A 27,833-nucleotide genomic window follows, 5' to 3' on the forward strand; every position below is an offset into this window, starting at 1 on the left:
AATGCACAAGTATGATCTGTAATGGTGAGGAACTAGACTAAGCAGATGAGAAGATTTGATCAAGTTTTGTTGCTTATGTTCCTAAATCTTTGAAAATGACAGTATAGATTTTCTGGTGTCACAAAATGACTGAGACACAGAAAACTTTTTTTGTTTTCAAGGTGAGCTGGATTCTGCATGAGCAAGCAATGCCTTAACACATTCATTTTAAAACTCATGGTGGAAGAGACAAAGCTGCATGGGTTGTTTGAAACAGCAAATGTCACTTTCAGATATTGTATTCTCTTTCCTCCCTCTCTTTTCAGTCAGCTGTCTTCATGGTCCCTTATTTAAATGGAAGTCACTCACTGGACTAGGTCCAACAGCCTCAATTTCTTCTGTGAATCCATCTCTGTACTTTCACACCAGGATAGACAGAGAAAATATGGGCATAGAGAGGGTTAATCCTGAAAGACTACAAGGGGAAAAAAAACCCTGTGTAGAGTGGGAAATTAGTCAGCAGAGACCTGACAAAGTGCTTCCTACACATGCTGTTCTGTCAGGCTGCACAGCTTCTTCTGCTTCAGAGGTAATTACATAGATTTTCTGTCTTGTACTTGCAAAAACACAGCACAGCACTCCACCACTGCTTGTAGCTCAGTGCTTCAGGGCTCCAGCTGCATGGGGCTGGAAAATGTTTACACAATTTCTTTTAAGATTTTTAAACCACAGTAAGGGACGTGGCTAACTCTTCATCTGAGGGGGCATATGAAAGAGTCCCCTCTGAAGCTGGGCTTGGTTGAAGGGAAGGACTTCCTTGTAAGGCAATGTAATTATCTCTCTCTCAAGGAAATGGCTTCTGCCACACAATAAATCAAACAATAAATGTTTCTGAAGGTTTTAACTAGAGAGGACTCAAGAGAGTTTGGACATTGATCAGATTTCAAATTCTCACTCTTTCAGATCCAGAATCCTGGTCTCAAATCCATTGCCAATTTTATACAGTAGTTCTCTGGGACCCATTAAGAAATTCATCCATTCTTTTTGATTTGACACTTACAAAAATATACATATTCAATGCCTATCAAGGTGTTTATCATTAAAAATAATATCTGTGAATATATATATTCCTTCCTCATTACTTTGAACTGCTTCAATAATTTTGTGGTTAATGCAGTACTGAGATGAATATTTCAAATCATCTATAAATTCAGACTTAAATATTCAAGCCAATGTTTGCAATATGCACTTTCATTAGATGTTGGGAATGGAATGTCCAAACTTTTTGAAAAGGACATTTCTATAGTTTAATAAAAATTTAATATATTTTTCTAACAGTCCTAACATGGAACTGCTTGTGGTATGATACAGCAGCTTTAAGTATGTTCAGCTCAATGTACAAGTCATATGACAATGGAAACTACAGAAATAATAACTATAATAATAAACGCCTAAAATTCAGGGTGAAAGTGACATAAAGAGTCTGCTTAATCACCTTGAGATGGGAGAAATCTATTTTCTTTTGTCACGACACACTGTCCACACTCTTTATAAGAATTTCCAGGCAGCCCCTGCTTAAGTTTCCATATCTTCACTGTTAGAAACTCATTCCTGTTACTTTTGCTCCATCTTCTTTCAGTTGCCAAATGGAATTGTCCCTTATCCATAATACAGACTTTTCTTCCTCTGTGGCACTATTGTCAGAAAAAGTCCCGATCTTTCACTCATCCTTCTCTTTCTTTGACTAAAAATGTCTGTATATTTCCATACTCGTCAAGTTTTCCAGACTTCTGGCTACTCTTGAAATATCATAAAACCCACTTAAAGCCACTTTCCTGAGCCTGAGCTGTAACACTGAAATCAAGTAGATAAACTGAAGTGTACATTTAAAAATAATAAAATCATAGGGAATTGTAATTTTATTTGAGTTTTCTGTGCTTTGTTTTGGTTTTTTACTCATAAAAAGAAAAGTTATGGACAATTTTTGGCAGTGGAGACCTGGTTAATTTCCTAAGTATTGCTTCAATAAAAACTGCAATTTGTTGCCTTGAGTTGCATCTTTACTATGAATACAGAAGGAGATTTCCACAGTTTTTGTTTACTTTACAAAGAATCCCAGAATGGGTCAGGTTGGAAGAGACCACAGACTTTGGAGTGATCTAGTCCAACATCCCTGCTCAAGCAGGGTCATCCCAGAGCATATTGCAGAGGATTGTATCCAGATGGTTCTGGAATATCTCTAGGGAGGGAGACTCCACAGCCTCTCTGTTCCAACGTGTGGTCACTTGATACTTATATTTAATTATCAACTGTACAGGAAGGAATGTTTAACTAAGTGCATAACAAAAGCCTGGAATAATGAGTCGGACATTTGTCTTGTCTTTCAGCACTCATAATGTCTTTTTCCTTCTCTAATTTCTATCATGTTTATTTCCATCACAATCATGACTTATGCACCCTTCTTATACTACATCAATCTGTTACCTCCAAAGACAAACAGTTCTTTTTACCTGGTGGCAGGTATTTGGCTCCTAAACAATTTCTCTTTTCATCGTGACCTTGCTTCAGGCTGAGATATGAAGAGGAGGGAATGGAAAGGGAAAAGGGAAAAGTGAAAAAAAGGAAAAAAAAAGCAAAAAACCAAAGAGAAACACTGCTGAGGGGAAAAGGTGAGGTTAGACTTCAGTCCTTTAGAAAATGTCATCTGATTTGAGCAGGAGCAGTACAAGGCATGAAGGAGGATCAAAGCAAGGTTTAATCATTGCAATTCAGGATAAATTTTTTCTGGTTTTTTTTTTTTTTTTTTTTCAGGTTTTTGGTATTTTCAAGATCTATTTCTCACATCTTTTTCAGGTACACAGATTTTTCTGTGTGGGCAGAAGGTGAGAAGCTGACAGCATAACTTTGGTACTGGTAAATAGGAAAGATTTTCTTTAAAGCAAGTGCTAAGAATTTGTGTTGTGTCTAGATAAACTCAATGAACTTCTATACTAGATAGTTCTGATTAGAAAATGTGCTTGTTTTATTGCTTGGAAATAAAGGTAACTCTACTTGTATAAGAAATTTGCATTCTCACTGGTTAATAATAATTCACTCTAACTTGAGAAGAGGAATTTATTTTTTCTCTGTTTTTTGATGGGGGTTGTTTGTTTTGTTTTGTTTTGTTGTGGTATTTTTTGTTGTGGTGTTTTTTAGTTTTGTTTTTGGGTTTTTTTTAAAGGAATAATTTATTAGATAGATTGGTTGCAACTTCCACGATGGATAGAGGCAATAAATGTATTGGAATCCAGCTCCTATAACAGATTAAATTCGATAGAGGGTGTGTTACCTCAATAAATTAAAAAAGCAAAGGAAATGTAAAAGTAACCGCCACTTAACGAAAAAAGGAAGTGTCTTTATCATAGCATTAAAAATATTATTTTCAGACTGAAACTCTCTCAGTCTTCAACACCTTTTTACCTAAAAACATAAATCAAAAAATCCATGGGTAGAACTCCTTTAAGAGCCTATAGGGAAGGCAAGTGGCAAAATAGTCAAAGGGGAAACAGCTTCAAGCAAAAGTTATCATTTCTCTACTCTTTGTGAGTTTAGGCCTAGATTGGACTGTGCTATGCTTGAAATTTTGTGTTAGAGGATATTGGGCATGTGCTGCTACTCCTTGTCATTAAGATGTTTTGGTTTTTTAATACTGCTGGAGTGCAAACCTGCTCTCTCTGTTCTGCAGGTCTTTGATATCTGCATAGTCCTTTAGTTCCATCATTCTGCTTCCATCAGGAAAGTAATTCAGAATGCTATCTGAGCAATGTGTATTTATTTGCTGAAAACATCTTGTCCTACGATGTCAGTTTAGGAGTGATCATCCCAGCCAACGCTGGCAAAATTAAATGAAATTCTTTCTTCTACAAAGTTTAATAATCTCCATCATGGATTTTGGAAGAAGTAGAATGCTGAGGCTGTGGAGATGTTCTCAGCAATATCACAAAGCAGGCACAGGCTTCTGTTTTTCACACAAGCTTCAGTAGTTTCTCTTCATGAAGTCCAGCATATTGCGCATTAGAAATCAGATTTATTCCCAAACTCTGACAAAATTTGTTCCTAAGACCTCTTTTAGCTGAACTTTTACATTATATTGGTTTGGAGCCTTTGAAAAAATAAAAGTTAGCTTGAGAATGATCGCAGTACAGCTCCTAGAAGACAAAATCTCTCAAGCCATCAGCACAATTGTCATTAATTGGCTCCCCTGTTATTGTTCAGTAATATAAAGGTCATAAAGACTAGGAGTTTCCTGGAAGATTTTTTAATCTGGGGGAAAATAGATCTCTTCTACTAGCAGTCAAAAAATATTTCATTTTTTTAAATGACATTATGAAAAATACATTTAGTTATTTTTGTGTTTAGTTACCTGGCTTTCAGAAAGAGTAAGAAAAAGGGATTACATTAGGAAAAGGAACAATATTCACCCTATAAGCAGTAATATCTTGCTCTCCTAGGTAGTTACAAAAGTACATTTTTAGTCCTGGACAGTACTAAGATATTCCTGGTATGTACTAAACAATATCATTAATGTTATTACTTTGTCTGCCATTAACTTTCATGTGTTTCATCAAAAGTAAGTCAAGCCTGTACAATTTTGAACATAGAAGGCAAATACAAAACAAGAATATAAATGGGTATGGAGCAAGCTGACAAATCTCGTTGGAGCTGGCACATCAGATGATTGCAAAAGTAGAAAAAACATTGCTGTATCCTCCAGTTCCCAGTCCACTGTTCTAACTATTGAATCGAGCTGCCCACACTCATTTCTTCCTAACCATAAATTACGGAAGAAAACTAATAGCTGCAAAATGGGAGAGAGAAAACTAAACTGGTAAAAAAAAATTGCTTCTCTCTATACTGATAACAACGTCATTCATGAGGAATAGGGTTTTTTTTATTTTATTTTATTTTATTTTATTTATTAACTGGTTGACAGTATTCATTCAAGAGGTGGAATTTTATTGGGATTTCTTGAACGACAACATCCAAGACAAAAGGAATTGTGACAAAAAACAGTTATAAAAAGATTCACATAAAAATAAAATAAGCTCTTTTTGTTTGGTTTAGTTTTATTTTTTTTCTTAAGATTGCATGCCCTATTACTTCCGCTTGTTACTAAGAAGAAAAAGAAGATGACTCCTATCTAAAGAAATACTTTTTCAGTATATTTTCAATTCAAATAAACAGTATACCTTCAATAGTGAAATTTATAAACAAAATAAAAATGGCAAGGTTTTTTCCTTCTTTACTCTTCTTTTATTTATATATCCACAATCAGACAAACTATAATGCTATCTAAAGTACTACACACTTAGGAAACAAACAAAGATCAATAGCTATAATTTGACACACATACACTGTTCACTGTGAAAACATCAATAGTACAAAAGCTTCATGGGCATAGCAGGGAAGAATCTGTTTGGTAGATGCTGTTGGCAGAAGATTAAATAACCACACGTCAGAAAGAATAAAAAAAAAATTCAATAAACTGAGTGCATACTGGAGATGTGCAAGTACTTTGAGCTAAACTGTTAGTATTAATAAGAAAATTATCTTTGTCTTCCAGTCATTCAATTACTTCATGAACAAATATTTTGGCTCGGATCTCTGATATTCAAACGTACACTGTCTTTCCTATCTGCCAAAGGACTGGTACTGCAAGGCAGGGAACAGGAAATGACTTGCATGCTGGACGATGATATCTTGAGCTGCTATTTCAAAAACAGCACTAGAGGTGACTGCTCATCTCATCCTGATCCCTAACACTCTGAAGGAATCATGAGGGAGAGATGCAACCAGCAACTATTTGGCCAGGAAGAAAAGAGAAGATGCAGAGTTTATGGAAAGTGTCTAACAGAAAGTAGAATTGAGGTTCAGGGCTGAATCTCCATGTCCAAGTTGAACCTTTCTGTTGAATCTCGGGGTGTTACTGTGATATAAACACCTCAGGACATGCTGAAAAACTGCAGGATCATGCTTTCAATGTCATAGTTATCCATTGTTCATCAAGTTATTTCAAAATACAAGGTGCTTTCTAAGACCACAAGTCTTTAATATCTGTTTACCACGTAACTCCATTCCTTTGACCATTGTGCCTAACCCACAAAAACTTTCTCATTAGTTTGTTTTACGAATCAGTTTTTCTTCTTTCTTCTTCAGGTAGTTTTCTGCCTTCTGTTCTTCGGGTGATGGGAATTGTAGTTCTTTTTAATTTCATTGAGTCACCACCATTTAGAAAACTGTTCCCATCAGCCTTCTCTCTCTCTCTCTCTCTCTCTCTCTCTCCTTTCTCTCTCTCTCTTCAAGAAACAACCCAGGCTAGATCATCATCTTGCACTGAAGAGGTTGTGTAAAGGAAGTCCTTCAAAACCAGCTGATATTGTCAACAAAGGTAAAACAAACAAACAAACAAAAGCATAAAATTATTTTGAAATATGAAATGTACGTCTCACAAAAAGGTATATTCATATTCCTTCTGCTTACCTGATTACCTGGTTATATATGACAAATGGATACTTCCATACATAAATTATACTCCTAAAAGCTAGTTTGCATGTACTTGTTCACCTAGTGAGAATTCTGAATATTCACATTTATCTCGTGTTTGCTACTATGCTGCCAATTCTTCATTTTGTGATGATATAAGTAATGAGATTTCATTGGTTGTGTTTACATTTTTAAAGACTCATAAAGTGATTTGATTATATGCAAATTCAATTGTAACTAAACCAAACAAATGAAAAAAAATCAAAATGTGTTTCAAGCTGCTGTGGTTAGGAAAAGGAACATCAGATCCTGTGTCTTAATTAAAAAAAAAAAAATGTATTAACATTGCTTTATTGAAATTTCTGTACTGCAGCATTTATAATTCTAATAAGGCCTGATCCATGATATCTTAATGTCAATGTCTAGTAATACAGAAATTTAGGAATGGATTAATGTCTGCAGTTAAAGTTACTTAGCTGAGGCACTGAACTCAGGAACTTACTTACACTCCACTTTTTGACATTAATGCTAAGACTGAGGTATCTCACAGGGAAATTTGTCCAGCTCAGGACTTGTCTGCCCTCTAAGTAGCCAAAGGGAATACTCAGGTTTATAGGCCATTTAGTATTTGTGGCATATCCTTATACATGCCACATGTAATATTTCTTACATATTTCTTATATTAGTGAAATTCAGTCCTACCTAAATTTTGAATTCCCAAGACTGTGGACCACAGCAACACAATTTTCAGACTTGCTTGTTCTGTTCCCTGTATGTTAGGACTTTGGCCTGGCTGCCAAGGGCTGGGATACATCTCTCACCTTTAGCTGATCATTTCTTAAATGAGAAAGCCACGTGTATTCTGAGTCCCACCATCATGAATTTGACAGCTGAAATCAGTGAGGGTGTCCTTGTTGACATTTCCCAGGGGCAGGATATTGGCCTTGTGACTTCTGTGGGTTTCCCATATTGGACCCAAGAACATGAACTTGTTTCCTGGTCTACTGGTCCCATATGTTTTTTTTTCAAGGATGATAGGTCATCTGGGTTTAAAAGACCAGAGTTTGTATTTTCGTTTAGTTTAAAAGTTAGTTTAAAAGACAAGAGAATATTTGGCCGGCCGGATGGTCCAGGTTTAAGCTATACAGGATGGATTTTTGGCTGCTGTGAAAAAAAACCCCATGTAATTTACAAATACATAACTAATAGGAGCCATTCTTTAAATTTTTTTCAAGTGAGTCTGCTATAATTTAAAGTGAGAACTGAAGTAAGTCCACCTGCTCAGAGAATTCACCATGAGAAATGCAGTTTGAAAGATGTAAGGCTATAGCTACAATGCTTAAGGTGCCCACCCAAATGTACAGGCCAAATAACATCAAAGGGCTTGTGCAGACATTTCTCTATACAGATCTCTTCTGGTAAAGCATCAGTTTTCATGCTTCTTAGACTCTGGTTTGACTTAAGGCTTTTTTTTTTTTTTTCATTCTTCTTTTCCTTTTTTATTATTTTTTTTTAAATTATAATTTTAATGTTTAAGATTTAAAGTGCCTGAAACAATGTGAGTGCTGTGCTCACGTGAGTGCTGGGTATGAGCACCTGATATGATTCTGTTAAGGTTCTACATAGCATTTCTGACTTGTGAGGGACATGAGAAGCTCCTGATAGTGCAAGGTGTGATGGAATAGGGACTGCAACACCTGTGCAAATGGGGAACAGGATGCATGGCACAGCCTCACACCTCCTGCCTGCAGGCATGAGTCGTCCCCAGAACTGCATCAGGATTTCACCCCAAAGGAAAACTATTGGCTTAATCCTGGAGAATGAGCCTGTTAACAAACTAACATGAGAGTAATTAAGGAACAAGGAGCAAACTCAGGAACTGAAAATATTTGACAATTTAAATGCATCCCTATAGAGTTACTTTATTAATAATCCTCATGTGAGAATAAGGAAAATTTCGAATCCAAACTTTTGCTTTCTTTCTCTTCAGTAAATGGTTAATTTACTTTGACAGCAGAGTAAGAGATGAAAATGTTAACCTGTCATTACCTAGTGTCAAAGGGCATTCATGTCACAGCTTCCAGATCTGAGATATTTTCTAGTCCTAGAGAATCTTGTTCAGCTCATTCCAGCAATGTCTGAATATTTTTAATACACTGAGAAATGTCTGCAGACAAGGTTAGAAAAAACATACTCTTTTTATGCTTTTTTTTTTTCTTTTAATTTTTGTGGAATAGCTGCTTCACATTTTAATAGTGGTACGTAGCTTTACCAAAATTTTCAGGGTTTTTTTGCTAAACTTTGGCAAAAAAAACCAGAGTATTATTGAAAAAAAAAAACAAATCAACAGCAACAAAAAAATAAAGCATATTTCTTCTTCTTTTTATATTACTCCCTTCTTTGTTCAATTCATCTTTCTTCTTTGGTTTATCCACTTGGAATTCTATGTCTTACAGTTGAAGTCAGAGAGTGATTATAGATGACTGATTGAAGAGTCAGGATTTAGGCATCTGTGGTGGGTTCGTCCTGGCTGGATGACATGTGCCAAACAGTTCTATTCCTAAGCTGAAGAGGGGAGAGAAAATATAATGAAAGGCTTGTAGGATGAGATAAGGGCAGGGGGACGTCACTCACCAGTTGCCAATATGGTTAAAAAAGACTCAGCTTGGGAATACAATTCCTTACCTAGCAAATCAGAGTAGGGTAATGAGAAGAAAAATGCTCAAAGCACCTTCTCCCTACCCTTCCCTTTGTCCCGGTGTTAACCCCTTTGGGTGTTAACCCAAATTCTCTATCCTCTCTCCTTCAGCCGCCCTGAGTCAAAATTCTTCACAGATTTCTCCAGCGTGGGTCCTCCACAGGGTCACAAGTTCTGCTCCAGCCTGGGCTCCTCTCTATGGGGCTGAGGTTCCTGCCAGGACCCTGCTCCAGCACAGGAATGCTGTGGGGTCACAGCCTCCTTTGGGCATTCCCCTGCTCCAGCCTGGGCTCCTGCAGGGCTGCAGGTGGATCTCTGCTCCCCCGTGCCCTCCCTGGGCTGCAGGGGCACAGCTGCCTCACCATGGGCTGCTCCAGGGGCTGCAGGGGAATCTGAGCTCCAGAGCCTGGAGCAGCTCCTGCCCCTCCTTCTGCACTGCCCTGGGTGTCTGCAGGGCTGCTCCTCGCACATGGTCTCACCCTGCACTCTTCCTTGGCTGCACTTGAACTTTTTTCCCCTGCATTATTGAATATCTTACCCCAGAGGTGTCACCACCACCGCTGAGGGGCCAGTGCAGGGTCCAGTGGCTACTGGGACTGTGGGGTATAGGGGAACCTTCCAGCAGCTTCTCACAGCAGCCACCCCTGTAGCCTCCCTGCTACCAAAACCTGGCCATGCAAAACAGCACCTGAAAGGAATGCAGAAAATCAGCACGAAACGAGGAGACTGATCCCACCTTATGCTGTGAAGAGAAGGAAAAAGTACAAAATATGAGCAGCCACCAGTGGCAGCTTGAGATAACATTCCCAGGTGCTACTCAGAAGAAAGGACTTAATAAGATGCAGCCTTCCCACCCCTGTTTTCTACCTGCAGATTGCAAGCAAAGTATCAGTTGGACAGGAAAGAAAAGAATGCTGAAGTGATGAGAGCTTTGTATTTCTGTCTGTGGCACACAGAGCTCTGTCTGTGGGATACCCATACCTGCCAGTCACAGGGTACTTTAGGAAATTCAAAATAACATCTGAAATTTGTGACTTGCTTCAGAAAGATTTTGATCTACTCCTTCAGAACGTAGTCTGAATTAAAAGCATTAAGTCACCTATACTGGTGATGCCACAGAATCAATTACTTAGCTGGATTGATGCTCTCCTGTTGCAGTGTGTTTCTTGGTGTGTACATATAACCACCATGAGCTCCAAAAAGAAATGAAGCTGAAAATGTCTGATTAAACAATATATTGTTTACCCCGCCACTAAAAAAAATGGGGTTACTGAGGGGAGGAAGCACAGCGAAAACTATGTGCATGATTATTTAATCCATGGCTGTGTCATAACACAAAATGTTAATAACATATCAGGAGGCAAAGTTAAAATTACACTTGGAAGGGTTACCTGAACTATAGCAGTTTCTAATTTTTGAAAACTGTAATGCTTTTTCTTAAGAAAATTTGTGTGTAGCTAAACACATGAAATGATAGTTTGCAAAGAGTACAAAGGAATTATCCACCTACCTTTTTTACTAAAAAGTTTAATTATTTATAGAGTGACTATGAAAATCACAGCAAAAAATAAAGAATACAAAGAGTTCTTCCATCTCTTTTATCAGTCAATGCTAGTTTAGCTAATTTTGCTTTCAGCTGTTTTATTTTTCCATGCTTAAATATTATTTCCTTTCTTCCACCCTTCATTTTAACAATAGAAAACATAAAACTTAATTTTTATTCCCTGTTCTTTTTAGGAAGCTCAGCATTGTTCTTCATAATTTCCTCTTGTCATCTTTGTACTTATTGTCATGCATGGTTTCTTTCATGCATCTTCATACTACCAACAGTCTTTGTCCTTTTACATCTGACTTCAAATGTTAGATGTGAGCTTCACACTGTTCACATTTCATTGCTGTTATTGTTTTCATTATTTTTCAAAAGTTGTATTGCTATGTAAGCACTTTGATATCCTCACATGTGTCTTTTCCCCTGCCAAAGCTTTACATTCTTTTCTTTTCTTCTGTTTTTTTTTTTTTTTTTACTTGATTCTGTTTTACCTCTAGAGAATGTATAGAATAATGTAAATATTAATGGCAAATGGGATTTTTTTTTACATTGGCCACAGCTTTCTCAAAGCCAAAATAATCTACATATTCATGTTCATTTTGATGTTCCTTGAGTCTCTGAGGCACATTGTAAATAGACCTGCATTCCTGATGTTGAATTTAGCATGTTTGTACTTAATACATTAGAGACTTTTCCTTTTTCCCAGATTTATCCTTGTTAAAATAACCTGTAATACTGTCAAGGTCAGTGAAAAATGTCAGTTATTTGTTCTGTAGGTGCCGGACAGGCAAGCTGGAACTCCCCTGAGGCTTTTCTAACTTGTCTAACCAGGTTTGCAGAAACAGACTTTTTTTTTTTTTTCCTTCTCATAAATCTGCAGTCTCTGTGTTTCATGGCATTCTGACCCCTTTGCCAACTAGTAGCTCCTTGGATGAATAAGCTACACTTAGGATTTGTCGGCTCTTTTTTCCCCCTTCTGTATTGTGTATGTTTCTAATGAGAATCATATTTGCTTTTCAGAGCTATGTGACAGTGAGTCTTTAAACAAGAGAAAGCTGAGTGTGACATAACCTGTGTGGCTCTTTTTCTGTGCTTCCTACACAGCTTTGTTTGAACCTGATACAATAGTACAGATGTCCCCCATTTCCATTTTAAAAGGCAACAGAAATGATCAAGCAGTACTACTAGACTGTTTCTTGCTGGCTGTATACAGGGAACATTCAGTGTTGATCCCAGCTGCATGAAGGAGAAGGAGCACACTTAATGGGACACATTTTCAGTTCATAGGAAATGAACTGTAAAGAATGGATGATGCTTCCTACATCAAGGGACATTTGGTGATATTCTGGACACTCTAAAAGCTCAATCCACACTCTTTTTTTTTTTGGCTTTAAAGACAAAGTAAAATAGTAACAGAGCTTACATGCCCTGAGGCATTGCTTCAGCAGTGATTTTCATTTGTGCACTAAGTTGTAGTATCTCATTTGAGATACAAATCTTTGTGTATATTAGACAAAGAGTAGTAGATCTGACAGCCTGCTTACTGTAATTCAGCTTATCACATACTGACTAAGCTGAAATTTCCCACGGAGGATGGGGTTCATTGTCAAATAATAGTCAGTGGGATCAGGTACTTACCTTTCAGAAACTGGTTTTGTTCCAATGAGTTTTGGAGGAAGGCTGATTTATACTTGCTGGGATCTAACCCAGGCTCTTTCCTATCTGCCAGGGAAATGAGAAGGGCAGAGTAGCCCTATGAAGTGACACCAGAGAATTGCTTCAGAGTCAAAATCATCCACACTGCAGACATTGTTATTCTATAACTAAATTGCAAAACTGTCCCCTTTTTTCACTGACTTAATCAATTTCACTGTACTAGAGATTCCCTTGGAAACAGGAACATTTCCACAAATTTATTTCAAGCTTCTTACATAATGGAATGTGCTGTTTGGCATATAGATTTAGAAAATAAATAAGAAAAAAATCTGAAATCAGAAACAAAATACGGTAGCTTGAGCAGTGTGGGAGAAGAGGAAAGCACATTTATAACATTATTTTTGCTGTGAACACTAAGATTTAGAAGAGAGGAAATGGCAGCACTCTCTTTAAATTGAAGAAAAAGTGAGATCGTTTGATGAGTACAGCCTAATCCTCAGTGAATGTTCATCAACTTCATAAAACCGAGTTCCAAAGCCTCATGGCCATCTTTCAAGTAGCAATACTTTCAGTAAGTTTCCACTGAGGATATTACTCTGGTGCCATGGAGAGTGCCTTAGAGTTTGCTACAAAACTGCAATGCATCAGTGCACACCTTCAAATGAACCATGAGAGGTAGAAGGGAAAGCTTAAAGTTGGAAGTCATTTTGTTACTTAAGGACAAATTTGACCCAGATGGCCCCTTGAAAGTCAGTGGGAGATACACACTCTAAAGAACTAATTTCTCTTTTTAGCAGGAATGAACAAATCATTTCCAGTAATTAATATTTTGAGAAAAGTAATTGCCTCTTTTCCTGCAGCCAAGTTAAAAAAAAAAAAAAAAAAAATTAAGAAGTTTACATTAGCAGGTTTTCAACAAGTTCATCTCTTCATTTCAGTAAGTTAGGTTGTGCTTCATCTGAGGGTTTTCTTACTCAGGGCACAGATCTGACATAGTTCAACTAGCCTTTCTTGAGATGATTGTCACAATTTGGTCCAACTAGTAAATTCCTGTTAGACTTTTCACACTGCTTTCATTCCTGGTTGATTTGGGTCATCAGCATTTCTTGCCTTAAAATCCTTGAATATTCAACAGGACATAAGACTCTTAAAGATTATCTCTTCATCTGAGAACTAGAAAGGTCACTGGACTGATTTAATGTTTTACCTCTAAGTTTTCCTTCCCATGAAATACTTATCACTATTTGACTCAAATGACAACTCGTGCCTCATTATCCCCTGCTCCTATATTTTACTGTTATTAGGTTCACTTCTTTCTTATTACTATTAACATCTTGTTATCACTATTACTTTAGTTTTAAGGGTCTGTAGATAGCTAATGCACAAAATCCTAACAAATTTTTATCTCAACTATTCGTAGTTTTCAAATGCTAACACAAAACAGAACAGAACACACAGAGAATATGATGTGAACCAAAACCAAATCACTACGCACATTTTTAAATTATTTCCCCATATTTAAAGGGGATGTCCAAGGATAAGCAGGAAGCTTTATCCAGATGAGCAGCTAGTTTCCATTATTTTTCTGAAACACAAAAGCAGAAGCAGTCTTAGCTTATTAGGGCTATTGGCTGCTGAACTAGTGGATATAAGTGGTTAGGATTCAAAGTCACTTTACTTTTAATATATTTTTCCTGTTTTGTTTTTTTGTTGTTGTGGTTGTTTTTTTGTTTGTTTTTGTTTTTGTTTTATTTAACTTTGCAACCATTCTTTAGCTTATCCATCTGAGCTGTTTGGTCTAGATTCAAGCTCCTCCATACATGAGGATCAAAATGATATCTGTGTAGTACTGAATAAATCCAATGTGTAATGTGTTCCTACTCTGAACAACAAAATCCAGAGTTCTACAGCCGTTAGATTTGAAAGGGATGGGAGGTACATTTTCATAACACAGCTTTCTTCAATTAAAACAGCTCAGAAAAACATACTGAGGGGAAAAAAAAATAATAAAAAAGGACTCATCTTTAGCTGCCAGGTTGGAGTCTACTCAAAACCTTCAAACTAGCTGTACTGAGAAAGAGAGAAAGAGAGCTTTCCAGGCTGGAAACTCTCAAGGGATCCAGAGGTGATGCAGGCTTTTTCTTTTTTGTGTCTCCCTATTTTTTTATTTGCCCTACAGTCTCACGAAGTGGAAACATATGAAGTTAAAAGGAATAAGCTTGTCAAACATCTAATAAGAGAAGAATCTGTCACTGCCAGTGATGTGAATGGGAATACAAAAGCTGTAGGCATGTATATTCCTTCTGCAGCAAAAGCACAACAAGGCAAAAGGTTAGCCTAAGATCTGCTCTCGGTTGCTTTGGAAGCTCTGTTTAATTGTTAGTCACGATGCACTGTGGGCAGAACAATTAGTTGTATCTATATTAGATCTAAGCTGTAATTATTTGTTACATTAATCATGACTAGAGTGAGAATTTAATTAGTCGTGAACATTATGTGATTTTTTTTTTCTTTTTTTCAATTTTATTTTGAAGGGGGGAAATGTCCAGTTTTCTTATTAAACATGTGTTAATAAAGCGAGTCCTGGATGTCTGCAAGCCAGTGTCATGATCGGGGTATTTCCACCTGATTTCCATCCCAACAGCAGAGCCTAGCACTGACTTGGATTTACAGAGCCTGGATTCAGTGCCAGGACTGAGTTCAGACAAACCGGGTTGGAGTGGGGGGACGAATTTCGGGGTTATTGCAACAAGGTCTCATCACTTGGAGTTCATTAAAGCGTGTTGGGCGGGCAGAGGTGGCTCCCTCGACCGCCTTTGCTCCGCTGCAGGCAAAGCCTGTCCCAAACTGAACGATTTACGTTCCTCTTTCCATCCAGCGTGGAATAGGCAGATGGTATTTTGTTCCCATTTCCCCGCACTAGCAACATTTATCACAGGGCACCACTGCTGCTAGCACCTTCCCCGGTGCTGGGGCTCCCCTGTTGCCGTGCATTTTTTACAGTATTTTGTCTCCCTCGCTCCTCGCAGCAGCTGCCGGTTCAGGGGGAAGCTGGTTCGGGCTGGGAGCGCATCCCGGCCGCTGGAGCATCCCGGAGCGGCCCCTCCGAGCGCTGCCCCCGCTCCGTCTGCTGCGGGACATGCCCTGCGAACATCGCCCCTTTCCCCAGCAGATACGGAGGAAGGAGCTGGTTGTCCCTGGATCCCGGCAAAAGGGTGTTGTCGTCTCCAAATAGGCAGCAACCATCCGTGTCCTGCCTCCTGAACACTGCTGGGTGTTTTGCAGGGTTAGCAGCAGAGGAAAGAAGTGATTTAACTTTGGGAAAAGGAAAGCAAGATATATTTTCAGGTGTTTTTAAAGAGCTGGGGTTTTTTTTGTTTGTTTGATTGGGTTTTTTTGTTGTTTGTTTGTTTTGTTTTGTTTTGTTTTGTTTTGTTTTGTTTTGTTTTGTTTTGTTTTGTTTGTATGTTTGTTTTCCCTAATGCGAGGGACAAAATTATGAAGGAGCTATTTTGGAAAGGTTAGGGGGAAAAGAAGGCTGGGCTGATGTGCTGGTGGAAGGAGAAGCCATTTTGACAGCAAAAGAGAGATGACAGACATTTTCTGTTCCTGGGACAGCTTGTGCCACTTGTCCTGTGGTTCACCTGCCTGCGTGTGCATGCCCAAGTCTGTGCTGTGTGTGAGCATCCCTGCAACAATATCAGCAGGGCTCTGAGCTGCTGCCTGAGCCACATTCCTCTTTTCAGGAATGGTACCTACATTACAAAACCCATTGATTTTGATCCACAGAAACAGTCCCACCACAGGGGTTCAGACTATTTGTGTGAGTAAGTGCTCTCTCTGACATGACAGAACTTGCCTGAAGCTGAAGGATAATTTTCAGACATCTGCTCCTTACAGAAGGGGCTTTTTCTCCCACAGACCACATTTCAGCATTTGGGAGTTCCTTCATTATGCTTTCTAAGGTGAGTTCATGTATTATAGACCAGGCAGCAATTTGCCAAACAGATTTCAGGGTATGATGCCAAGGCAGAAATAAAGTAACATTCGTGTAACAGTTGATTCCTCTTTATGTTTCCAAGGTCTTGCCTTTCTTTCTACTGCTAATTAAGACTTCAAATAAAAGCTGGGGGAATTCTGCAACTGAAGTTTTAAGCATTAAAACACGTCTTGTTACTAAATGGTTATGTAACACTGACCATATCTGTCAACTTTAGAAATTTATCGCTTTGTGAAGTGTTTCGCTTTTGTGAGTTTTGTTGTTGCTGTTGTTTTTCCACAGTCTGTAATGTAAGAAAAAGACATTAGGCTAGTTTACGGTCACTTTGTTATTTTTCTCCTTTATATTTGGATGGCTGGAGCATTTCTGAGTGAAAGCTAAATTGTCAGGACAAACTTACTTCTTAACACATCTCTCAAGGTGTTGCAAGCAAAGTAAGACCTTTATTATCTTAGCATCTCTACCCCCAACATGAGAAATACAAAGAGGTGATGTTTCAAAAATCTAGTCCATCTACCAAGAACACCTTTATGGAGTAAAAATTGCTTTTTATAGCCATTTTGAACTGACCTTGGCATTACTGCATGCATGCAAGAAACACAAATTTATGGGAAAAGTGTCTTTCATTTTTTTCTCTTGTGCTGTTTGGAGTCTGAGTAACACATCATGTCCTCAGGAAGTGGCATTTGCAACAAAGGAGCAGACGTATCTATTTCCAGTGACAACAGTGTCTTGGTGCATTGACAGTTGGATGATTTTTTTTTTCTGTTTATTTATTTAATTACATATTTGTTCTAGTGGAAAATAAAAGTAAGAAGTGATGGATGAAAAGTTGAAAACTCATGAATTCTTCTCTACATTTCAATCAGGCAGAAATAAATTCCAGTAACTCAAACAAAACTGTTAGCTGATAAATTTCCTATTTAGATATTTAATTCTAAAAGGTTGTAAATAACTCATTAACACATTCTTGCTGTGCATTTATTAAAACATTTTACAGTGTTTGCAAAAAGTAATGATCAAAGGTTTAGCCATTGAAGGATGAAGCTCTGAGTCTACAGCAATGTACAAGTCTCTGAGAATTGCCACACTCATTGAACAGCAACATCCTTTGCTATTTTCATCTTTCTTTCATTTGTTTCACCTCCTGGGTGCAAGGCACATTGCCACCTTTTGCTGGGAGGTCATTGTTCCAATGACAATTTCTGTGCTGAAGATGAAGGAAGTGGATGTTAGTCTACATAATACCACCATGCCATGAATCAAACCTATGACCTTTTAGTCTGAAAATTGAAACCTGGAAAATCTATTGCAAAAGGATTAACACGTTCGGCAGTCAGTGACCTTACCAGCAGAGGGAGATATGGCATCAGGCAGTGCATCATTCTAATACATCATTTGTCTATTAGAAAAACTAATTCTGAGTATTCTATACTGTGTAGAGGTTATGTTTGCACAGAGTAATACATACCTCAGTGTATTGCTGACTAGGTATGGACACTTTAGCACAGAGAATGGTGTTTGACATAATTCCCAATCCAAGTAGAAATACACTAATACAGCATAAACAAAGGGGAGGATTAGGTAATTAGATATTATTAAATACACATAATTATTTATAGGCATAACATTTAGGTGCTTGGGAGCATAAATCGAACCCTTCAGGTGCTATTGGAACAGCCAAAGAGAATTCTCATTGCAGCAAGGCTTAAAATCCTTGTACTCAGTAAGTCCAGGATCACAGTGGCTCAGTGCCTTCCCAGCACTCATATTGCCATGGATTGGTGTGCCTTGACTTTGTGCACAGCCAGTGTTAGGGCTTGTAAACCATTGGTTGTCATTTCCACTTCCCATTGCACCTGTTTGGAACATGATATATTCCCTTCCCTGCTTCACGGTGCTCTGTCCATAACACAATTCCATTCCCCTAAAATTCTGTCATTGCAGTTCTGCAAATGGAGCTGAGGATTCCTTTTCTTTCATCCTCCTGGTACTGTAATTTACATTTATTGCATCATTGCCCTTTAGAGTGTCGTGTTTATATTATATCTCCTTATTTATAGTGGATTGCCAGCATATGTCCCTGAATGCAATTTTATTTGGTTGCATTCAGGATATTTCTGAAATATGTCAGATATTAGAGATAATATCATCGGTGTTTTAGACCCTAAAAGAAAATCATCAGACAATTGTCCAGTAATCAGACTCTTAACAAAAACGAAAAATGAAAGTTCCACTATTTTAAGCTAGTTTTCCAAAAACAATCTTTGTGAAAATTACTCCTAATTTAAAGGAAACCAAGGTATTGCCTCACCCCACCAACAGGGCAAATGACTCTTTTTGGACCAATCATAGAAATGAGCTTCCCTAAGTACATTGCACCTTAAAGCTGACATTATTGCAGAAAAGCATATACAGCACCTTGTCAGCATGGTATAACTGGGCTTGGCCAAGTTGTCATTTCTGACAGGTCGGTGTAATGAGCAAGAGAGCGCTGAGATGGTCGAAAAGTTTTTTTTTTTTTTACTTGTTGTTGATGTGGGTTTTTTTACTGGAATCAGCAGGGTAGAGCTGTTTGGGGTGATAAGACCATATATATGTGTCTCATTATGAGCTGTACATTATCAAGTTGTTGTCACCCATGCTATCACACTTAGCCATATTTATGTTTGGGATTCATTTTGTGCAATTTCTTTACATTCCTAACCTGGGAACAGCAGAAAATCTGATTCTCTGGAGCAGCAGACATTAGCTTGCAGGACTGTCCATACATTTTTAACCTACATGTTCTTGCAAAATCACTAATAATGAGAGATGCTAATTGCATTAGAGTTTTTGTCTTGCATTTGTACTTTCTTAAAAAAAAAAAAAAATCTTAAAACTGGTATTTACATTTTAAAAAATCTCTGAAAAAAGGGAAAAGAGAAAGAAATAGGATTTGGAAACAATAAATGAGAAAAAGAAAGAAAGACTTTTATTACAATTCTAATGATTTTGATATTTGTGTTCAAATCCTGTAAAGAAAACAACTCAACACATTAGAGAGAGAAAATTCCTGGAAAAAAAAAAAAAAGGAATGTTTTCAACACTGGTTTTCCTGTATTATTTTGACCCTTCACTTCTCTATGTCTTAGTCCCCAGCATGTCAAGTAAGAAGAGTGTTTCCAGTCTCCTTTGTAAAGTATTTTAAGACGTACAGATGAGAAGCACTTTATAAGACTTAGGGATTAGAAAATGCACAACAATGAAAGAGATGAAAGGGATCAGAGGTTAGAATTTAAAACACTAATAATAATCACACTGGTGCAGAATTAAGATCATCAAAAATAAATCCTTTTGAGCTGCAGCTTGTATAGCAGGAATGGGAAAGGGACAAGAAGAACAGAGAAATAAAACCTTCTTTTAGTCAGTTGTCAATATCATCAGTACAAAAACACACATACATACTTTGTGATGCCATTTGAATTATGTAAGGAAATTTGAAATACGGCAAGAAATAGAAGCTATTCATGTGCAGAGAAAGATCAGATAAGTAAATTAAACTATATGTTGGAATCTGCTGTAAGCAGATATCCCTTAAGGCTACAAAAATAATGATTTGATTATCAAAGCTGTAGAATGTGTGGCTCATCTCCCTTTGTGTTACAAGGAGCCTTTCCATTAAATTTGTTGTTAAGCAAAATGTCTACAGGAGACTCATTTTGGGTACTGATTAGTCACCTCTTAGGAGAGGAGCTCATTGCCTTCCTTCCACACTGGAGTTACATTCCAGCAAGGAGCTGCAAGGTCAAGCCACCAACCCCATGTCTTCAATATACCTGGAATGAGTACATTCTGCCAGCATATTCAATAAAGCAATTACAATAGCATTAATGCAAATGACCAGTGCATCAGATGCAGTGTAGAGGCAGAAGATTAAATCACTTCAGCATATTCCACCCCAAATTTTTTGAAGCTGTTTTATTCCACATGAGTGAAGGTCAACCAAACAGGAGGCCCATGGCAAAGGACTCTCTGGGTGTCATGGAAGAAAGAGGTTGCTAGACAAGGTTATCTTGATTTTTTGCCTCAGCACTTGAAGTCTATCACATTCATTTTCCAGGACGTTACATCATTGGTGCTGAGGTGCTTCATACCTCTGTTCTGGTGGACCACAGTTGAATGGAGACAAGCAGCTGCTCTCCTATCCTGATGAAGATGATGGGGAGAAACAGTAGTCCCTGTTCTCACTCAAGTATTGGAAGAATGGAGAATGCATGGCAAGGCAATAGCATTTGCTGGATGGATATATTGTAGGGAATACAGCAGATCTTCCTAAGAGTGCTGTTCTTTAGAAACTTTTGGCAGCTGCTGTGCATCAGACGTCCTCTTTGCAGGTGAAATTAAGTCTGCTGGATATGAAGAGCAGCTGCCATGTAGAAAAGAAAAAAAGTATGAAGGATATGATTATGACCAGCCAGATGCCTCCTGCCACAACACATCAAATGTTACAAAGAGATTTGGGCACATATTACCATTGCTTCGGTAATGTGGGTGGGCTCAGGACAGCTCTGCCAAAGTAAGAGGATGGGAACTGTGCAGGTGGGCTTCTCAAGAGCTCTCAGTCTAAGACATTTGGCCTTCTGTGCTCTGTCATTTACTTTTTTTATCCTGGTCTCTTGCTCTCTTCAGTTCTCATTACAGGTGGCAAGGAGAACCAGATCTCCATCATTTCCTGCTTTGGATCTGTTTGGTGTAACTGCAGATAGCATCTAAGCCCCACATAGCCCCACTGTGTGTGCACTCTGCCCCACTGGGTTCTCTGGGAGAGAGAATCAGAAAGGTAAAACTGAGAAAACTGAAGGGTTTCTTGAGATAAAGACAGTTTAACAGGTAAAGCAAAAGTCACATACATAGGCAAAACAAAACAAGGAATTCTTCCACCAATTCCCAGTGGAAGGAAGGTATTCAGCCATTTCATCCCCAGGAGAGTGGGGCTCCATCACATGCAGTGGTGACTTGGGACCCGAATGATCTCCCTTTCTTCTTCTTCCCTCAGCTTTATGAGCTCAGCATGGCACCATGTGGTCTGGAATATCTGTGTGGTCAGCCAGAGTCAGCTGTTCCAGCTGTGCCCTCTCCTGACTCCCTGTGCACCCTCTGGCTGGTGAGGTGGTGAGCTGCAGAAAAGGCCTTGACTCTCTGCATGCCCTGCTCAGCAAAACTACAACATCTCTATTATCATCCCTGTTTCCATCACAAGTCCAGAACACAGTCCCAAAGTACAATAAAAAAGGGTTCTTGACTCTACCCCAGACAAAAACAGCACAAGACTTCCCATTACATGTTCTATTAGATCATCACATCAACATTTTACATTGAAATCCTATGCATCACTTATTAAACTTCTGAGATATATATTTTTTCAGTAAAGAACACATTCAAAGCAAGAAAATATTATTCATTCAGCACCAGTCCAAAAAGGAACAACTGTTTAAGATGACTAATCATCTCTTTCTCAAGGGTGTTAGACTGGAGGAAGCATTTGGTGATGGGTTTGTGGTGGTTTGGCAGGATCTGCAGAGACTACAGAGCATCCTGCAGCTGTACTAGTAAGACTTAAAAATGACAAGATTCACGCTACACTAAATTTCAAAAGTATCTCAGCTTGATGTCTGATTAATTTCTGTGAGAAATGAACTCCAGAGGAAAATCTGACTTGGGTGTCCTATATATCTTTATTTGCAGAGTTCTGGAGGAAGGAAATTGCCAGCACAGGCCATGTGGTCAGACTTCCACTGACGCTCTAACAGAAATTGAACAGATCTGATCATAAATCTGATCATTATCAATGCTGGATCAAGTACTGCTGTCAGTCCAATCCACCAGCTTCTTGAGGTTCCATGGACAGCTGTGGGATTTAACGGGGAAAAGGGAGATCAAGACTATTCTAGCTTTCCTAGCCTGTCTTCTTCCCAGTTTTTTTTCGATTCTTTCTTCACCCGTGATCAGTTGATTCCATTTAAAGAGTCACAACTTTAATTTTTGACCATGAAAACTTTACAAATAATACTGCAAGAAATGCGCAGGAAGAGAAAATCCAAACTGGCACTGATTTGAACAGATTAAAGGCTGCACCATTGGGAAAAAAGCTACAGCAGCTTGGTGCTCTGCTGCTGGAGTGTCCTGACCACCTCCTCTGCACAGTCGTGTTGTGATCCCCTCAAGATGAGCATCCTGTTCAGCACAGTGGCACTGTTTGGCAGAGTGGCTGTCACTGCCTTCCCCACTCCTGCTTCTGAAGCAGGGTCTGACAAGTGTCAGTGTGCAAAGTGGCAGCAGAGAGATGTTTCTCCCGACTCTTACTTCTGCAGATAGCTGAGTTCACAACTCCCCTGGAGTGATTAGAGACATAAAGCTCCCCCCTCCCGCCGTCTCCCGACTCGGTGCATCATTGCAATTACTAATTTAAGCAGGACGTGAGGTGAGTTCTTTCAAAGAGTGAACCTGACCCTTCACCTCCCCAGCACTACCCGTGGCTGTTGCAAAGCAATTGTGCCCGTCAATGGAGAACAGAGAGCAGTAAAAGTAATGAGAAAGGTAATAAGAGTTAAAACAAAGGTAGATGGACCTCAAATGAAAACAGGAAGATTTAGGATACCTGGAGAAAGACAAGTCAGCATTATATAGAGACGAATTAATACTTTGGGATTAAACTGTGTGTGAAGGGTAGGGGCATAGTGCACTAAAAATAGGAACAGGGTAATTTAGAAGCTAATCAAGCTCTGTCACAGACAAAATTAATAAGTAAAAAAAGTTTTAACAAGACATTAGCCATCCGAAGAACATAGAAGGCCTGTGGAGGAGGATATTGTATCAGAAGGTGTTATTAACACTGCTATTATTAGATTGGGTATGATTAACAGGACTTGGTCAGAAAGAAGCAAGGTGAAGTTTAGAAGTGCAGTGGTGGATCACCCAGAATGTCATTACAAAGGTGAAAATTGTAAAAAGAGGTAGGAAGTAGAGGAAATAGTTTTGGAAAATGATAGATGAAAAGACAGTGAAGTGTTCTGAACTTTTCTATATGGCATAAAGGTACAGTGAGTGAGAACAAGGATGTGAGGGCAGTTGTTTTCTCTTCTGTCCGTGATTCAAGTGTCATGATTAACATTTGCAAAGATGAGATTTCATAGACAGAGGACTTTTAGAGGCTCATTATAGGTTTCCCTGACTGTGTTTTTTTCCTGCATTGATTTGCAATTTGGACTTCATAAGAACTGAGAGACAGTTGGTTGTAAATTAGTGATACTTCCAAGAAATCAGTGGAAACAAACTGATTTCCACCATTCTTTTGATGCAACGTTCTTTTTGAAAGCAGGGCGAAAAAGCATGAGTTTTGTAAAGGTGAATTTTTGAAGGACAGGTCTGGCTGTAATCACCAGGTGAAGAAGCAATTTGCTGAGCGTCAAAAGAGATGTGGGCACAATGAGAAAAATATCACTGGCTCCAGGCATTGATTTCAAAGCATCTATTACTGAGCACCCCCAGAGGGAAGGTCCTGGCCTTGATGGACAATGCTTTTTTAATTTTTTTTTTCATTGTTCTACTTAAACGTAAATATCTATTTGCTTAGAAAGGCATCAATTTTTCTGAGTTTTATTGTAGGGTTTGCTGGTTTCAGTTATATTTTAGACAAAAAGTATTGTGGATCAAAAGGTATTTTTTTCCTGAGACTTCGCTGGTGTTGCTTCTCATCAGCACATATATGTATAATCAGATATTCCAAATTACTTGGATCCCTCTTGATCCGTTACCAGTTCTCTTTGCCATTAGCCTAACCTCTAAAAAGCAAAATCTTACAAAGTCAGTAGGTAGGGGTTTTTTTGTGTACTTTAGTTAGACATAATAAGTCCCTAATTAATCAGGAGGATCTGGTATTAACTCAACTAAGATTGATACTATTCACAAAGAGCAGCATTTTACCTGGAAAACAGGCAATTTTTCAGCACTCTGTCACTGCCACATTTCATTCCCACCCCTTCAGACAGATTCTTTAGCCTGTGGTGCCAATCAGGAGTGATTTCCCTCGACTAAGTGCTGTTACATGGGGGGAATAAACCTGGCTGTGAGCTCAGACTCTGTATGCCTGCATCCTTTAGGCTTTAACCATGCACTAATCATCAGGGCATCCAGTCACCATTATTCCTGCCGAGAAAATTTGACAGGTGACACTGTGACAGTAACATTGCTGCTGACCGCCAGCTAAGTCCCTGGCTCTGGAGCTGCACGACCAGTGGAAAACTCAGCAGATCCCTTCTTCCCTGCCTGCATGTGCTCGCCACATTTCAGCTGAGCAGAGGCGTCCTTCTCTCCCCACAAATCACATTATGCTCTCTGTGTTCTGATGGAAAGCAGGAGTGAACCTGTAGAGCCCTGAAACACATAATATGCATGGCTGCTGTTTTACACTTGTAACATCTTGTATGCACTGAAATGTACAGCTGTTTACACTTGTAGCTCTGTCAAGTAAACAAGTGGTGATTTCTTATGATAGAGGAGAAATTGGCACAGGGCTGCTATTCACTCACCTACAGCCTGGCAACTCCTGGTGGTGGAAATCATTCTTTAGGCACCAAACTGGCATCAGGCCTGCTGTAAAACTGGCTTCTCTGAGATGGAGGGGAGGCAAGAGGAAATCTGTTGGCTGCATCTGCACCTCTAGGAAAGGCAGCAGCCGAGTGTCTGATGGGCTCTGTCTCCTGCTGCAGCCACCCACATAAGTGGCTCACAAATAGCCTGTGCAGTGGCTGTGCCAGCGTGTGCTGGCATGCAAATCCATACCAGGCATTTTCAGGTAGCTCCTCACCAAAAGCTGTAGAGCTTGTAACCTAAGCGACTGGAAAATCTGCAAGAGAAAGGCTTGGAGATAATCTTTATCCCCTAAAGATGATGCTGTGCAAATTTTAGCTCAGTAAAGATGGGTATAAATAATAAAATTACAAAAATCTAGACTGTCTTTTCAGAAATTAACCAGAGGGAGCATCCAATCAAGATGACGAGTTCCAACTTTGCAACAAACAAAAAGAGGCTGTTTAGAGGTTACTTTGGTATTGCTTTGCAGCAGAAGGGTAGTGTGTACCAGGAGTCATCAGGAGTTCTCCGGCAATCTGAGCATACGCGTGGAGATTAAGTCCATAAAATATTAAAAATGAAGAAGTAGAATCACCTCACAGGTGATTGAACATGGGAACAGGGACACTTTTCACCAGGCTGCTTGTAGCCCCATCCAGCCTGGCCTTGAGCATATCCAGAGATGGGGCAACTGCAGTTGCTGTGGGCAACCTGTGCCAGCGCCTCAGCACCCTCACAGTAAAAAATTCTTTCCTTAATACCTAATCTAAACTGACTCCCTTTCAGTCTGAAGCCAGTCCCCTTTGACCTGTCACTACGTGTTTTTACAAAATGTCCCTCTCTATCTTTCTTGTAGACTCTTTTTAGGTACTGGAAAGATGCAGTTCCATCACTCTTAGCTTTCTCTTTCCCAGGCTGAGGAAACAGAATTCTCTCAGAATGGAATGGAATGGAATGGAATGGAATGGAATGGAATGGAATGGAATGGAATAGAATAGAATAGAATAGAATAGAATAGAATAGAATAGAATAGAATAGAATAGAATAGAATAGAATAGAATAGGTTGATAAAGACCCTTATAGGACATCAAGTCCTACTATAAACCTCACACTACTGAGTCAACCACTAAAACATGTCCCTAAGTGCCATATCTGAATGTTTTTAGATGCATTTGGGGATGGTGACTTCATCACTTCCCTGGACAGCCTGTTCCAAGGTCTGACCTTTCAGTGAAGAACTTTTTCCTAATATCCAATCTAAATCTCCTTTTGCTACGGCCTGAACCTATTTTCTCTCATGCTGTCCATTTGTTGCTTAGAAAAGAAACTGACTTCCACTTGGCTCCTACCTCTTTTCAGGGAGCTGTAGAGAGTGAGAAGGTCCTCTCTGATCCTCCTTTTTTTCAAGCTAAACACCCCCAGCTCACTCAGAAAGTCCTCACTGGAGTCTCCCCAGCCCCTCACCAGCTCTGTAGCCCTTCTCTGGACATACTGCAGAACCTCAGTGTCTTTCTTAGCACGAGGGGTCCAGGACTGACTCCAGGATTTGAGGTATGGCTTCATCAGCACCCAGTGCTGGGTGACAGTCACTGCCCTGGTCCTGCTAGCCACAGCATTTCTGGCACAAGCCAGGAGCCATTGGCCTTCTTGGCCACCTGAGCACACTCCAGCTCATGTTCACCCTCTGCCAAACAGCATCCTGGGGTTCTTTTCCATCAGTCAGCTATAGCATTGTCTGTGGTTGTTAGTGACCCAAGTGCAGGACCTGGCAGTTCACCTAGTAGAATCTAAGAGACATTTCTGTCTCAGCAGAGCTGATCTGCACACTGCTGGGAGCTGGGACAGTCTCCAGAGATGTGTGTGTTTCCCCTGTTCTTTTATGTGTGCCCTTTCTAGATATGCTTGTCCTATTCCCATCCTCAGACACAGACATCTGCTTCTGGCCATAGCTACAGACAGAACACGGGACTAAATGCTCCTTTGTTGGTGAAAAGTGTTTCAATTCCCTTCAGGTTTTCAGTACATTTAAAAATTAAATCTCTCTGTATATAATATAGTTCCTATCAAAGGAAAATTGTAGTCTGGTTTAAGAGACAGTAAATTGTTTTTTAGCATCTTTTTCTGGCCTGCAATTTTACCAAATGATCAAGCAAGAAGAATTACATTTATTCTTCATGGCAGCTTCTATTTCAACTAAAAAGAAAAAAAAAAAAATTGCCAAGAGTGACTGAAAATATCCTCCATGAACAATTGCACATTCTACTACCACAAACTGGGGGCCGACAGCTCAGCCCATCAAAGCTGACATATAGTGATATAAAATAAAATAAAATAAAATAAAATAAAATAAAATAAAATAAAATAAAATAAAATAAAATAAAATAAAATAAAATAAAATTGGAGGGATAATCACTCTTAAAGCTGTAGCACTGAAGGAAAGGGCACCTACAAGCTCCCTCTACCCATCTGATATCTGGGAAACCTGTAATGCATACAAGGACTCTTGCTCTAGAATGGAGAATTATAGAGCATGTGAGTTCTGCCAGGGTGTAAGGCTCCTCTCCTGATAGCAGAGGATTAACCCACAGCATCCCATTCATGACCTCTGCATATACATGCATACTCATATATCTGTGCTTTATTTATGGCTTAATGTTCTTCTCATTACTTGTGATGCAGAAGAAAGTATTGGAAATTAGCATTTGTGTGACTCAGGAAGAATGGAGCAAATTGCTTTTAAATAAAACCTACAGAGAGAAAAAAAAAATTGCCATTTACATTTCACCCGATATGCATGTTTTTAAAAGTCTTGAAGT

This window comes from Sturnus vulgaris, chromosome Z (genome assembly GCF_052056855.1).
Source record: "Sturnus vulgaris isolate bStuVul1 chromosome Z, bStuVul1.hap1, whole genome shotgun sequence".
Classification (NCBI taxonomy): domain Eukaryota; kingdom Metazoa; phylum Chordata; class Aves; order Passeriformes; family Sturnidae; genus Sturnus; species Sturnus vulgaris.